Below are 13,678 nucleotides of genomic sequence, written 5' to 3'. Positions count from 1 at the left end.
ATTGTTTTTCTTAATCAATATGTTATGTCAAATTAAAATGAATAAAATAGAACGGAGGGAGTATATTATTATTCTTATTTTATCCTCATTAAAAAATAATTTTATTATTTTATAAGAAAATAAAGAAGTTAGGGTGTAAATTATAAAAAAAATAGGATAAAATATAAATTAAAAAAAAAGGATATCTTAGGGTATAAAATATAAGAGAGCCAAAAGGTTAGAATGTAAATTATAAAAATAAATAGTATAGGATCCAAGTTAAACAAAGAAAGGAGATGTCAGTTGTAAAATGCGACCCTAAAAAACCTATCAGATATGATAAGACCAAATTAGGAAAGTGACCGCCTCTTCACTTTCTTCTTCATTACATCTATGAATTTGATGAAATTTCGGTGAAATGACGGTCAGAAATGTTCAGCTTCGTCTATCTTCTTTCTCGTTAAAAATCGATTCCACACAATGATGATGAAAACTTTCTGAGCTTCTTGTTGTTCTTTGCTTGCTTCTCAGCTTCCATCTTATGTATTTTACTTAGAATTGAAAAGGTTACTCTCTTATGAGGTTTGAAAATTTAAATCCGAAATTTAAATTGAGATTTATGTGCATTTCATCTTAGGTATTTAAAATTCTCACAAACGCCATGAAATCACCCAATCAGAGGCTTCTCCATTTCAACCAACACAGATCCATATTTCCTGACTTCAGATAAGTTCTTTCCTTTTTCTCTTCTTTCTTATCTACCTGATGATAGTTGAGATTTTCATCTGCTTCTTCTTTTTTAATAGGTTGAGCTCAAACGAGGAGCTAATACCACCGTTCTAAAAATTTGAAGCAAGCTTTAATCCAAATAAATCAAGTAAATGATACATGCAACCTTGTTTAACTCTTTCACTTACTGCATTTCAGTCCATGTGCACTGTCATGATCCAAAAATGAAGATCACGATGACACTTGTTGCGGTGTATCTTGTCAAGTAAGCCTAAACCCAAATCGATACAAAAAGAAAAAAAATCAGGAATATTCGAAAATAGAAGCCTTACCATATAAGTAATCATAACAATGCAAAAAGAATTTATCCAAAATACCAATCATGCTCAAAATAAGATGTCAATAATGTAAGAACTACTAATACAATTTAAAAGTCAGATTCATTAGAAAAATAACCACAAAGGAATAATACCTGTCTTCGAATACTAATAAAGATATAATTAATATAGAAAGATAAATGTGAACTCCGAACGTATGAATGTCCAACTGCTACCTTGAGTAATCTGAAGACGTCCAAAAAATTAACTAATCTGAGGCAATATCCGAACCTAAAGCTGCACTGAAAGGGTGAAGTAGGAGCGAGTACGATTCATTTATACTCAGTAGGTATCATAGGTCGATCGAGCAAAGTAAAAAATAAAGCATACAAAATACACACTAAAGACACGTCACCTGCAATCAGAAAATGTTCCACAACAGTAGCTCACACTGCTTGCACTAACAATTCTAATATATCACATACATTGCAATATCACAACCAGATAGAACACAAGTATGCATTATATCACATATAAGTAGAATAAGGGGAACATGTATATACAAGATCATCAAATACAAGTAAAAAAAGATAAGACAATTATATAAAGGGCAAGTCAATATGGCAATATAACACAATATCAACACAATAAAGTAAGTGTAATGTATATGATGGTGATGGTGATGATGATGATGATGATGATGATGTATGAGGTTGTTGCACAACCTTCGAAATTATTGCACAATCCTCGTATACATCTACGGAGGCAAGCCTCCCAAAGCAGGACCCATGGGGGGTTCGTTAACTCGTATAAAATCCATATATCTCATATATCCTTTTCGGCACATCCCTCGTAAAGGGTTTTATAAGGTGTTCTAATATCTCCTCCCCGAATATATCCCTCGAAGAGGGTTTTAAAAAATGTGTTGACAGTGTTAATCAAGTGTTGCCACAGTGGTACCAATGTTTCATGAATGAGTATGATATGAGGGTGTAATGCTCACAATAAATCACAATGTGTATTTCCATAACCAATCACAATGATATATTTCCACAACCAACTACAATTATATATTTTCACAATCATATGAGCCAATATTCACTTATTATCTCTATTTCATTTATGAATTTCCACATGTCTCATATAACAAGTATGAATATATCACAATACCAATGGTACCATATTAGGCATTTCAACAATACAATATAATTATTCACATATATTCAGGGCTATCAATATCACATAAGACCCCACACGGTCACATATATCACATAATATCTCAATTTCAACACTTACATCACATTTATGCCTGACACAGGCACAACACATAGATAATCATTTTTCATGAGTAGTTCCCACCCTTAACATGTATTTTGTATCATCATTTACTACCTAACCTAGTATGAAAGAGTTAAGCATAACCTACCCCCAAAGTCGAAACTAGTTTACTACACTTCGAACGACGACCTTATTTTTCACGAACGATATTGAAATCCACTAAAAACATCAAATATGGAATTTACACATCAAAACAAAACCAACGACAACTATATTGATTACTTTTGGTTTGGGGTCTAAACGACCCCTGAAACAAATTTCTGAAAAAGAATAGAAAAATCAGAACTTTACTTGAAAAACATGTTCCCCATATTTTTAGAAATCTATAGCTGAAAACCCAAGTCAAATAGAGTCAAAAGCGAAGTTCAAATTGAAGAAAAATCATTTTTAAGCTTTACCAGATAAATTTTTTGAAATTTGGGTAAAAATTAAGAATCATATTTGTTTTGAAGGTTAAATTGAGAAAAAACTAGTAATTATAAGATCAAAATATTATTCAAGTGAAAAGAAATGAAATTGAGGTTTAAAATCAAGCCCTAAGATATTTGGAGTTTTGAGAAATTAATTAAGAAATTATTAAGAAAAGAGTGAATTCTTATCTTAAATTCGTAATAAAATCAAGAAATACATGTTAATCTAGCTTCCCAAGCTCCACAAACTTTACTTTTAGGTTCCCACACTATTTTAGGGTTTAACTCCCAAGAGACAAGATGAAAAATGAACAAAATGATCCAAAAAGAGTGAAAAAGTTATTTTTATAGCAAAAAATATGCTATGCACCAGATTTTTCATCCTTTTAAGTTCAACCTGGACTTCAATGGGGTAGACGAAATTTATTTGGAGTCTGATATATGCAAACGAACTATGCAACCACACTAAATTCGATGCTCCAGACGCGTTGCGAAGTCAGATTTTTGAAAAAACGTTGTTTTCACAAAGTTGACCCCGAAATCTGAAATCATAATTTTTTAAATCGAGGGTTGAAATGAGATTTAAAAGCCGTAAAATTATAATAAATATGTCACCACCCTAAAATCGATGTTCTGGATCTGCTGGAAAATTCGGATTTCCATCCGAGGTCGTTTCAACCAAATATGGGTTTCACACTCATATTTTCAATTTTTTAACTTTCTGACTAATAGGTCGAAATGAGCTTGGATGAACCGGGACCCAAACCAAAGGTCTACCTAGCCTAAGATCTATATTTCGGAGCTGTTGGTGCAATCCGTTCAGCCATCCATAACATGGATCAAAAGATATCCTATAAGTCTAAAATAAGGCTCTCGAAGCCATCAAAAATCACAATATCGCATAAATAGTACCAAAATGCATTGAAGACCATGTCAATCACTCCCACGCGTTAGAAATATCATAATGCAACTACGGAGAGAGGTAAAATAGTCAAATTACATAAAATCACAAATTTCACATAATTCATTAAATTTTTAAGTTGTTACATGCCCTATGATGTTTTCCTGCTTAATGTCTGAGTGTATTGTATGCTACTTGTCTGTTTACTGTTGTGATTTGCTGAAAATGGATCATTCTTTCATATCCGACTATTAATATGATGCTCCCCATTTTGAATTTTTTTTATTATGAGATTAGGGAAATGAAGTTTATACATGTTCAATAGGACCCTTGTTTCATTTGATAATTCCTGGAAAGTTGAATAAGTTAATCTATCAGTACTTGCAAAAGAGAAAATTTTGTTAGCAATAAAATCAGTTACTTTGTTGCTTTCCCTATACGTGTGTTCCAGGACCACCTCTACCCCATTCATTAACTCTTGAATCCTCCTTGTTTCTACAGATATGAACAAAGGCACCTCCCAATTTTCATCCACTAAATTCTTCACAACTAGAGAATTATTCTCTAAAATCAAAGAAAAGAGGTTATGATCTCTATAGTATTCCAATCTCATAGCCATCACCTCAGCTATTATATTATTTGAATCCCCTATTCTCCTACATATTCAGCAAAAAAATTTCCCTGGTCATCTCTTATAGAATAAGCACTGGAACTGTGACTAAGGTTCCCTCTAGAGGCTCTATCAGAATTGCATTTGTAGTGTCCTATATTGAAAATTGACCAATACACCACAGAACAAGTACTTCTTGGAGTATAACCCTGTAGAAAACTCAGCAGATCAGGCCAATTCTCAGGAATGAATTTAAGCCAAGGATAGAATGTTTTAATTAAAAACACCAAAGTCCTGGTTATTTCCTTCATCATATTCCAAGGTGACATCTTACCTCCATGTTTAATCTCATTCCTTTTCTTCCGTAGCTGCTATAGAATAAACATCGGAATAGCCTTAAAGAGAGAATTGAGCTTTGCATTTGTGGAAGCACTCCACCATTTAAAAATACTTTTATTTACTTGTAAAAAGGGCGATAATATCTACACACGATGCAAAATAGGACCATATGCTATTAGAGATAGGTCATGTTATAAATCGGTGTTCAATAGTTTCTTCCACCCCAATATCACAACAATAACATACAGAATCTTTACAGATACCAGTTCTGACCAACACTTCACCTATTGGCAGTCTTTTCTTTCATAATCTCCAAATGAAAAAGAAAACCTTAAATAAAATACCCTTCATCCAAATTCTCTTAAATATCAAGAGGCTTTCCTTTTTATCTCTCATAAAATCCCAGGAAAATCTCACTCTAAAATTTCCAGAAGCATTCAACATCGACCATGCTTTGTCCCGTTGTTCTTTATCCTCATTGAACTTCACATTTTTCACCACATGATTGCGTATCTCATTTCCAAAATTTAATATTAGTAGGTCAAAATTTCATTTCCCATTCATAAAACGTTGATTCACCTCTTCAAGTTGAGTATTCCTGTACAAATCAATAGGTAAGTAGTAATGCAGGGCTCCTAATTGAGTCCAATTGTCATACCAAACACTTGAGTGACCACATTTGAGTTCCCACCAACTTTGTTGATCAAACAAGTACCTTGCTTCAAGCATATTCTTCCAGATTAAAGAACCTCCCCTCCCCTCCACTAGATGAGGTCTAACTTTTTTACAATATTTAATCCACATAACATTAGTCCATAAAGATTTTTGGGTTCTAAATATCCATCATTATTTAGCAAAAAGGGCTTTAGATACATTAAATAATGATCTAAATCACAACCCACCTTCTTCTTTAGGACTGTAAATATCATTTTATACCACCCAATGTTTATTTCTACCCACTTCTTTAAAATTTCATAGAAATCTAGCAAAGGTCCTATATAAGTCATGAATAATACACTTGGGAGGATTAATAACAGATAATAAGTAAATCGGAATACTACTCAGAACACTATTTATTAAAATAACTTTACCACCAAAAAATAACATCTTTCTTTTTCATGCCTACAACTTTCCTTGTACTTTCTTCATCAACTCAGTGAAGTGCACCTTTTTTTTCCTTGCATGCCCTATTGGGCATCCTAAACACATCAGTGGAAACTTACCTTTAGATAAACCTGTGCAATCTTCCACCTCTTTAATATGGGTATGAGCAACTTTATGATACATATAGAAGAAACTTTTCTCTTTGTTAATCAACTGTCCAGACTGCTCTTCATAATTCTTGAGAACATCCATTAATAGCTTCAAGGAATTCGCATCTGCAGATCCAAAGATTATGGTGTCATCTGCATAAGCTAGATGATTGATGTCATCACTCTATTTTGGCAAATCAAAACCCTTATAACCGATCTCCAAAAATAAAGAATTCAGAGCCTAGATAACACTTCTGCAGAGGGAATGAATAAAGCAGGTGATAAAGAATTCCCCCTGTTTTACCCCCCTTATGGAATGGAAGAAACCATATTCCTGACCATTTATTAGTATTGATACCAATTGTTAGCCAGTAGCCTCCAAATCTTATCAATCACCTCTTTATCAAAACTCGTCTTTTGAAGCACTTCACCAAATATATCCAATTTACCCTATCATAAGCCCTAGCCATATCCAGCTTGATAACTACATTTGCAGGCTTTCTCTTTTTTTTCATATTTGTTATGATCTCCTGTGCTAAAAGAACATTTTTAGTAATGTTCCTTCCCTTCACAAAAGCAGACTGATTCTTTGACATGATATTAGGCAAAAGGTTTTCTAACCTGTCATGTAAAATCCGTGAAACCACCTTGTTCAAAAAATTACTTAAATTAATTGGTCTTATATTTGAAAAAGATTGTATGATATCTTTTTAGGCAATAAAATCAGGTTAGTGTGAGTGTGGATTTCGGATGAGTGTTTCCTTGTAAAAAATAGTCACCACCACCCTGTATACATCTTCACCAACAACATTCCAACACTTTTGAAAAAAAGACCAGAAAACATATTCTGACCACACACGCTGTCTATATAATATCAAATACTACCTTCTCTACCTCCTCTCTGGTGGTAGAGCATTTATAGCACTATTAGATTCTCCTGACACCAAATTTGGAATAAACTTCAGCAAAGAAAAATCAGCAGATTTCTGCAATTTTGTAAACTAATCTTGGTAGAAATCAACAGCTGCACCAACCTCCTAATTTGTCCCTTCAATCCACTCTCCCTCTTTGTTTTTGATCCTGTTGATGGATAATCTTATTCTTCTTCCATTAATAAGGCTATTAAAAAATCTCATATTCTTTTCCTCTTCAGCAAATCATTAGATGCCAGTTTTTTGCCTCCAAAACGATTCTTCATAGTGAATATATTTCTTCAGTTCTGCTTGTGATTTTTGAAGTACCATTTTGTTTAAGGCCGAAGGATCAGCCTCGAATAATTCTTCCTTTATTCACACAATTTCTTCTCTGATTGTATGTTGCTTAAATATATCACCAAAAGTATTTTACTCCAACTAGACAAAACAATTTTTGTCCTTTTTAATTTTTGCTCTAGTCTCACAAAAATATCACTGTTATTCACTGCCACCCACTTATCTTCGACCACCTGCTTAAAATCTTCCTTTTTTATTCAGAATTTGAGGAATCTGAATGGCCTTCTAATAATAATTGATTGATTCCCACAAGATGATAGTAAGGGAGCATGATCTGATCCAGTCTGTGCTAAATGTTCAGATTCTACCACTCCAAAACAACCCAAAAAGGATTGACTAAACAGGATTCTATCCAATCTTTTAAAAATATATTTATTATCAATCCAACCATTCCACCAAGTAAAGAGGGTACCTTTATATTTGACATCGGTAAGATTACAGGAATTCACACTAAAAGCAAAATCCTCATATGTCTAAGGATACACAGGCAAACCTTTTATCTTCTCTTCATCACTCAAAATAACATTAAAATCACCCCCAATCAACCAAAGCAATTGCATATTCATATTCAGTGCATATATATATATACATATATATATATATATATATATCATCCCACAGGCCAATCTTTCTTGTGCATCACATTTAGCATAGACCATAGTGACCAAAAGTGACTGACAAGACTCAAAACTAACAACCTTAAAGTCAGGTACTGATCTGAATCAACAGCGACATCCATTTGGATGTGTTCTTGAATAAAAACTCATATTTTATGATTTTGATTGTAATTTGCATAAGGCATGCCTAACCTTCTTTTGTATCTCTGAATCTGATTCATATTTTGAAAAGGCTACATCAAAGCTATTATAGAAAATTTGTGATGTTTATTCAACATCTGAATTCTATGAAATGAATTTTGGGTCCTTACAGACTGCTCATTCCAAAATAAAGCTTTAAGTATCATCTTTAGACAGTTTTAACACTTCTCTTGGATTTTTCCTCTTAGGCAGTGTCTTACCCTTACTTTTAGCCTTGTTTGCCTTGGTTTCAGTCAGTGGTGATAAACAAGATTCTTTAAAAACTTGGTTTTCATTATTCACATTATTAATCTCTTCTTTGTCTTCTGTAGGTTACATGGGGCTGATACCTACTTGTTGGACTCCTTTCTCCTTCATTTGATGTGATACTATATCATGCAATATTTTCACAGGCCTGGAATTTGTACAAAGAACTGCTATCTCATGCTTTTTTTCCCTCTCCATTCCAGCCATATCCAATATCAACATGTTGTTGGATACCTTAGGATAGGATCCCACTAAATCGATCCTTTCCAAAGATGGTATTAATCTGCAAAGGTTCTTGATAAATGGCTTGTGCTAACTAATGTTGTATGCCCATTTTCTCCACCTGCTCTGTAGTGTTTTTTGCAATTTATTGCATACAACCGATGACTTTTATGATACTGCACCATCTCTATTTAAGCACTTTTTACAATTTCTGTTACTTCTTTCCTTGATACAACATCACTTGCTTCAATAAGGTTTTACTTTCCTTGTCTCTTCATTAACTGAATTGTCCTTGTAGCTCTGAAGTGTAGTTGACTTTGGATGGTAATTTTCAGGTTGCACTTTACTGTGATGAGCCCTTTCCTGATATTCTATGTTGTTCTCTCTGTTCCCAGATATCTCAGCATCTTGTATTGATTGACTTCTATATTGCTTTTCTCCTTTAGATGTTGAACCCTTTGTACTACTATGGAATGTCTTATCTACCCAATCTCTAGTTCTATCATTATGTTGTAAAAATTGGTCAGTAATTTTAACCTCTTTGCCTTTTCCTCTACTTGATCCTGCTGATTCAAAGCTTTAAATTGGTTGTTGATACTGATGATATTATTTCTCTCTCCCGTCTTGTCGCTCATGAGTTTAACTTTCTTTTTGTAAAGAATCTATTTGTAGGATTTCATTTAGTGATCAAAGCAACCTTGTACACATTTCTTTGCTTTGGTAAATCCTCACCCATTGCACCTTGCTCTTGTTTGTCATTCCTTTACTGTAACTTTGGGTGCAAAATTCTACAATCATCTTTATTATGCCCCTGCAGTTTGCACTTCTTGCAGTAGGATGGAATATCATCATATTGGATTTTAACCTATATAATTTTACTCTCCTGATTTTCATTACTTTGTGTCTCCATGTGTACATAACTCAGGTTTATTTGCAAGCAAGTCCAGCTGAGCCTTTACCCTAACACAACTAGCGCGAGTCTTATTGATGGTTGCTGAATCCAGATGAAATGGGTTTTCCAACTGATGATGTCAATGAAAATAACACCTCTTTAACAAAGAATGTGGGCAAAAGATCTGGGAAGGAAATCCAAGTGGTCAACTGTGATGTTTCTTCCCTAACCTTAAAAGTTTGCGTCACATATAAATGGATGTATTTGCTATGCATATTCATCTTTTGCAATTATGTAACAAATGTCTTTCGCTAATATATTAATGTAATCCTAAATCCGTTCAGGTCTCATTAGCACATGTCTATTTCTCAACAGACCTATTCTATATTCTCTTATAATGCCATATTATTTTGGAATTAATTCCCTTAGTTCTGCAATCTCAGGTTACTTGTAGGAGAATTTACAAATCACAGCGTATTGTAAATTCTCAATTATATTCATTTTGTTCACTTCATGCCTAGTCCACTTGAACGTATGAATACCATTTATAAAAGCAGATTTCTTCACTGGAATGGGTTCAACGTCAGTAGCTTTCCCATGAAAGATATACTCTTCAATAACTCAACATAATTTCTTTTAGGGCTAGCGACTTCATCTTTAAGCTTTTCAGAATTTTGGGTGATAGTCTTATTTGGAAGAGGAGGAAAATGGGTTAATGGTGGTGGTTCCATGCTAGTCACCTGAGGTGGCTGGCCCATCGTCGTTAACATAGCAACTACTAGGGTCTAGGGCTTTTTCTCTATGATTTATTTTTTAGGGGCACTTCAGCATTAGTGTCACTTATTTTTAGATAAAAGATACTTAAGCGGTTTAATTTTTTTTAAAAATAGAAATTAAATGTCTTATTCTCTAAAACGCCGAAGGAAAAAAAATCATATTAAAAGATCAATTTTGTATAAAAGAAGATCAAGAATCCTCAACACAGTTATCTCCACTTACTTGCCTAGCATGAACGTCGATAGAGATTAAATTAATCTTTAAATTTTAAAAATTCCTAACATAATATTATCCATCATTTTTAAAAATTAAATCTATTTTTTAAAATAATTTACTAGTTAAGTATATGTTTATTAATATTTATGTGACATTTAAAATTTAGTACCTCAAATTTTATGCGATATGCACACAACATTTGTATCAAAAGATTAACTTAGTAAAAGTAGAAATAAAAGAGTCAAAAATTAATAATAGCAAAAAATTGTCAAATAAAAAAAATCCAAAAATTAATTAAAGCAAAAAAGAATCAAATAAAAAGGTCAAAAATTAATTAAAGAAAAACTCAAAACTGTTTTGCTGCATACAAGTGCTTTTGAACCCCGTTGTCTACGTGGAGCATTTCAGCCATTTTCCACAAGCATGCTTAGCTCTTTTGTTGTTTCGAGTGATAATATTAATATATATTCTTGTTTTTATATATTTACAAATGTTTATATATGCAAAGTCTCAATAAAAACGTTTGGGGAAGCCTTTTGGTTGAGTTGGCATTCCCAAACTTCTCTATAGATGCTCCGCCGCTTCATGCTCTTTTTTTAGAATAATAATTTCTCAACGTCTTTATTCTATTTTATCACAAAAGTTTAAAATTGATTTATGTTGAGATACTATAACATAGCAAGATAAATTTACTTATGTTGGAATAAACTCGTCTCAATAAAATTAATAACCTAAAATTAAATTTTAGTGAGAGTTAATAAGTATTTACACACATAAAGATCATAATAATTTGGAATTGCATTTATTCTTATTACACCATACTTATTTAAGTATAATATTTTTAAAAGACAACATTTTTTTCACATAGTAATTATTATTATTTATTAAAATAAGAATTAATTCTAGTTAATAAGATGCTAATTATTTATTTGTAATATATTATCTTAGATGTCATTGTAAAAACTCTATTTATGTTATAAATATATTTACATTATAGTGAATGTCTATCAAGATTTAGTTGATATGATTTGAAGTATCTGTCCTTTAGTCAGAAACTAGGAATATTTTTCCCTATAAATAGAAGAGCTTCCTTTATTGTAAATCATGACTTTAAGAGAAATAACAATTACTCTCTCTTTCTCTCTTTACTGTTCTTCTTTATTATTTCATAACACGTTATCAGCACGAGACTCTGCCAAAACAAGGTAAGATTATAAATCTATTCTTTACTGTAATTTCAAGATTAGTGATTTCTTATGTTATTTGTCCTTTTCTACTAATAATATAATTATTGTTGGATTTGAGAAAAAATAATTGGTTTGGAACCATTTATGTTTTAAATTTATTCTTCAAGAACAATATTATAAAAAAGGATGATAATATGTGGGTTTCAGTCCCATTGATTTATGTCTAAGACGCCTTTATATGGGTAAGACGTTGAGTTTGAATCTCAATGCACTATATTGATCATATTATGATGGCTAAGGCAAAATAATGCATTTTTTTAAAATGAAAAGTCATTAAATATGTCCCATTGAATATGCTTCATTCCATGAAGTGAATGTGGTAGCAATATATGATAAGTCTAAACTATGACAACTTACTTCATTCTTGAAGTGTATTGATACAAGTGCATAATATGTCTGAAAGAAGACAAGTGATTGAATGCACGAATATATGTGTGGAGGGACAATATGATAATGATCATAAAAAATGATGATATTTTCACACGCATATTATGATCATAAGATATATTAGAGAAAAATTCTCTAGATCATATGTATGCCTCGATTTGCTCCTGAAGTAGAAATATTTTGAAAGAGGTTATAAGCTCTAATAATTTGATAGGCTTAAGGCATGATTTTATTTCATTTTTGGGAATGAAAATTTTGATTATTATAAGCACAGATTCATTCCCTGAGGTGAATGTGATAATATTTAGTAAAGCTTAATATAAATGTGCACTTGATTGTGATTGTATCACACACAACTCGCCTCCCGAAAAGGTAGAATAACAGAGAAGCATTATTTTGAAATCTACTTCTGAAGTAGTAAATCTAAACTTTATTTATGTAATAGTAAATAATTTACTAAAGTAAAAGGTATATGTCATGGTAAACTTGGAGTTTGCAAACTTGGAGTTTGCTAAAACAAAAGTTCATAAATTGTCATGAACGATTGCGATATATGTGCATACTGAGTATTGAGCATATATTGAAGAATTAGAAAATTTTTCATTACTTTTAATGTTGCTTGTTCTCATGATAAGTTGATCGGACCAACTAATTTGGAGATTGGATCCCTTAAAATCTGAAAAGTATAAAAGGTGAATAAGGACCCGTTCACCTATTATGTTATATGTTGAAAAAATGCATCAATAAGATGATCACATGTACATTTATTGTCAACCTATAGTTTGACATTCATAAAGTTGTTTGCTCAATAAAATGAGTTAAGAACACAATTTTCATTTTATGTAATCAAGACAATTCATCTTGATGATGATGGTTTGACATTGAATGCCTTCGATAAATAGCTAAGTCATTGCTAATGAGAACAAAACTTCATATATTGATCTGAAATATGATATGTTGCATACAATAGCACTTGCATGCATTAGACCAATAAATTATGATTATTTCTTCCCTCTCAATTGGTTCAAGGTCAGGAATCAACTATTCCATCTAATAATTTTGATGTGCGGTATACGATTAATGAATATACCATGATACACAAAGATGGAATCCTCAAAGAAGATAGAGGATGTATGTTAGTTTTCCTAACATAAGGGGGAGACTATAAGCAGCTTTGAAATATGTTAGGAATTATCACCAGATCCTCATTCAAAAGATAATTCAAGTCAAATGCCAGAAGCATCTGTTGACTCAAATTTAATTTCATATTTAAGCTGCAAGTGCTCCTATTTTGTGTCCCTCAAGGACAAAGTCTATGCATGTGTGAAGTGTGGTAGACCAATCGATTCCAAATGAAATAATTCTTATAAAGGATAAGGAGCAAATACTCATAATATGTGCTTTTGAAGAGCCTACAACATGATACTTCATGAAATCTTATGAGAGGTTCAGGTACCTGAAAATAATGAAGTGATGAGATCTCAAAATGTTATGTCACATTGTGAACTGATACAAAATGATATATCATTAATGATATCTTTGATACAATATTGACACAGTATTATCAAAGATTATGAGGATCTGAATTCTACGTTTATTTAGGCATGCTAACGTAGAAACATTTATCAAGTGACATAAAAGGATGCATCTTGGGAAGCATAAACTTATTTGATTTGCAATCTAAACCCTTGACGATGTTACACGTGAAATACTGAATATTGTCACT

General features: G+C 32.2%; 1 long non-coding RNA gene across 6 annotated transcripts; it reads left to right on the top strand.

Annotated features, from left to right (window-relative positions):
• Window positions 1–260: 260 nt before the first annotated feature.
• LOC107877946 lies at window positions 261–9,675 on the top strand. 6 transcript variants are annotated; one of them, XR_007045972.1, is made up of 4 exons: window positions 261–403; window positions 617–856; window positions 8,277–9,153; window positions 9,359–9,675. It is a non-coding gene; the product is annotated as an uncharacterized LOC107877946 (long non-coding RNA). The 6 variants fall into 6 exon arrangements; XR_007045971.1 differs by having other exon boundaries at window positions 261–545; XR_001676640.2 differs by having other exon boundaries at window positions 261–522; window positions 8,277–9,675.
• The last annotated feature ends 4,003 nt before the right edge of the window (window positions 9,676–13,678 follow it).

This window comes from Capsicum annuum, chromosome 10 (genome assembly GCF_002878395.1).
Source record: "Capsicum annuum cultivar UCD-10X-F1 chromosome 10, UCD10Xv1.1, whole genome shotgun sequence".
In the NCBI taxonomy this organism is placed as follows: domain Eukaryota; kingdom Viridiplantae; phylum Streptophyta; class Magnoliopsida; order Solanales; family Solanaceae; genus Capsicum; species Capsicum annuum.
Note: the sequence above shows the minus strand (reverse complement) of the source record. Positions and strands in the feature narration are given on the sequence as shown.